This window comes from Vigna unguiculata, chromosome 11 (assembly GCF_037176805.1).
Source record: "Vigna unguiculata cultivar grain cowpea cultivar isolate G323 ecotype 2 chromosome 11, ASM3717680v1, whole genome shotgun sequence".
NCBI classification, from domain to species: Eukaryota; Viridiplantae; Streptophyta; class Magnoliopsida; order Fabales; family Fabaceae; genus Vigna; species Vigna unguiculata.
In genome coordinates this window covers 39,822,660-39,826,030 of record NC_140802.1, presented here as the reverse complement: position 1 = coordinate 39,826,030, position 3,371 = coordinate 39,822,660, and positions in this window count along the sequence as shown.

Genomic DNA, 3,371 nt, shown 5'->3' with positions numbered 1-3,371 from the left:
CGAGCTCCATTAGATTGTTTGCTAGAATGTTAGATGAGTTTATCATACCATATAGTGAGAGACAAAACCTCTTTTGTTGTCACAAAAACACATGTTAGAATATTCATATCATATAATATAAGAATGTAATACTCAAAGTGGTTGTTATCATCAAAATTGTTTGGTCTATGGTCTTAATAAATATTTATGCCATTTACAATATGTTGTGAGGTCATAAAAATTTGAGATATAAGCACTCTCTTACAATATATAGGAGTTGGTTTAGATAAAGAAATATCACATTACAATAAAATCATTAAATAATAACTAATTTAGAGATGAAAAATAATTAGTTATTATATTGACAAAATTAAACCTTATTTTATAAATTAAAATAAAATTATTTGTATCTCGAACAGACTTTATTATTAATAAAAAAATATAATTTAGAATCTAATAATAGTAAGTAGTTAAAATCTTAATAACTAATATTATAAATTAATTTACATTTTGATTTTGATTCACAAACCAATTATAATTTTTAATTAATATTATGGAATATTTTAGATAAAAAAATTGGTTTATAAAATAATGTTATTTATAATTTTCTTGTACAGTTGATGTTAGAAAGAAATAAAAAACAAACAATTGTTCAACTTCAATGTAGAAACGAGAAACAATTGTTCTTCCTCTCTCAAGAGATAAGACACTCTTAGGGAAAAAAAATGCAAAAAAGTATATAGACTTACGATCATTAAGTCACTATCCCAATCAACGTCAAAATAAGTATAATAGACTTGAACTTGATTTGTGTAGTATTCATTTATGATATTTTATTGAGTTGAATTGGATAATTTGGTTAAATTGATACATTGTATATATGAAATTGTCCATTAACTTGAGATTGTACCATGAAGAGAGAATAAATTATGCATTTCATCGTAGAGTTAAATGAAAACTTCAAAAAAAAAAGAAGAAAAATACTTCATTAAAAGTATGAAGATCTCATTCAGAAATGAATTAAACACTTATTTAATCGTAAAAATAATATTATAAATCGGAATTTATTGTTGAATAGTGAGTCTATAGCTTGGAATGAATGGGTTTTGAAATTCAATGAATAATGCTTGGTTCCCACTTTTTTCTTCATAAGCAGACATCACGAGTATGGATAAAGTCCACCATTCATACTCAACCTAACAGAGCTCTATCCCTCTCGTGGACTATGTTTCCATTTTACAAATAGCACGTTAAAGAGTGAGTCTAAATTTCATATTAGTTAAAAATGAGAAAGTAAAACATTATATAAAGATAAAGACCCATAAATTTATTGTTTTAAGATAATGAATTGAGAGTGGTGTCAATGTCTTATGTGATTGGACTCATATCTCATTAATGTTATATCCAGTAAAACCCCTTCTATATACCTAACATTTATCATACCTCAAGGATTCATTCATCCTATACAAATATTCTATTTTTTTGAATGTCTTTATGATAAGAGATAAAATTAAATTTAAAATTCATATTAAATATCTTTTAATATCATATCAAAATTATAAGTAAAATATATCATATATAAATAAATGTAAATATTACCTACTTCGACCACCAAGCCTTATAAAAAAAAAAACGAATAAATACATGGAGTTTTCATTCTGATTTCTTATTGCCTACGCCTCCACACTATCTCTTATATCAGAAGTCACCTAAAATGGTGACATATAAAAATAAAATAAACTTTAAATTTATGGTATCATTTATTATCATATAATATAAAAGACTAACAAAATAATGAATCTCACTTTTATATTTACATGTGAACGTATATAAACTTTTATTAGACAAAACTGACATGTATACTAACTTTGTCGAGACAAAAACTGTTGTACTAGAAATTTGGTTTGCTTTTGACTACATGTTGATGCTAATGTGAGCTCTTAGGTTGCCTTTTCTCATAGAAGTTCGAATCAAACTCACCCATTGAATAACCGAATAATAATGTTTCACATCTAAAAAGTTTTTGCATCCACTTAAATTACTTTTCATTATTTTCTATTTCTTTTTTCTTTACGAATATAAAAATGACCTTTTTACTATTGTTTACCTTTACAATAGGTTTCAGTTTTCCTCAAAACCATGTGAGGTTTTTTTATGGGAAACACACGATATTCATATCAACAAATTTATATAAAAAATTAGAATATTATTTTTAATTTAAAAATATATTTATGTATCATTTTGTTTATGATCTTAGTTATTTTTATTCAATATAATTGTGAGATTTTCAATTTATTTTGAATTGTTAATAATTTATTTTTAAAGTGTTAGTGTCTTCGCACCAGAACACTCTCAGGCACAAATATTTTAGTAGTAACCATTTTTGTGCATCGTCATTCTATAATAGAACATGTTTTTCTGAAATGAGAGATTTTCTATACAAGGAATCCTTAAACTTTAAAACTTTTTACCTACTTTATATCATACTCGTTACTAAGATGAACTACACCACAATTCAAGAAGAAACATTAGAGATATTTAGTACTAATGAAACCTGAACAAGTTTATATAAGAGACAAAAATATCATTTTTAACTTCAAACCTTATTGTTAGGAATCTAAATGTGAGTCTAAGTTTAACATTTGGTAGAAACAATAAAATTGAGCATTATTTAATGATGAAGATTCTTAAACTCATTATCTTAAAATTTTGGATTAGAAATAGTGTTAATCCCTCATGTGATTTGAGTTCAGGTTTTATTGTGTCTCTAGTGAATTTTTCCCTTGAACAACCTATAAAAAACAATAAATTTATGTATCTTTATACTTATATATGATTTATCTTATTTTCTTTTATTTAATGTTAATGTAAAAATTTAACTTGCTGAGTCAAATATGAGATAATAAAAGAATTTCAAAACTACAAAATAACACTAATTATTAATTTAAGAAAAATATAAAAATAAATGTCTAACAATAAAAGTTATCCACAAAATTAAATTTTATACTTATGAATAAATTTTTAGTATGAAAGATATTTGTTTTAAGATGATTATCTCTATTAAAATATATAATTTTTATTTTTATTTTTTTTTTGTTGTAATTGAATTGTCCTGCAAGATTTTTTATACTGTGATGTTCAAGATGTTTCTATGTAGCCCTTAAATGAAATGAGTCAATACGGACTCTCATATATTTTGTATACTCCTACTCCTATGTCCAATTAATATGATCAAAGTAACTCGTGCATTTGTACTAGGCTTAAAATTAGGTATGATGGTAATATCTTTATATACATTATTATTTGAGCCTTATCTGATTGAGTTTATCGTCTCCATTTTAAAAATGTTTAGATACTACAATAAATGTCATATTACAATAAATATCATATTA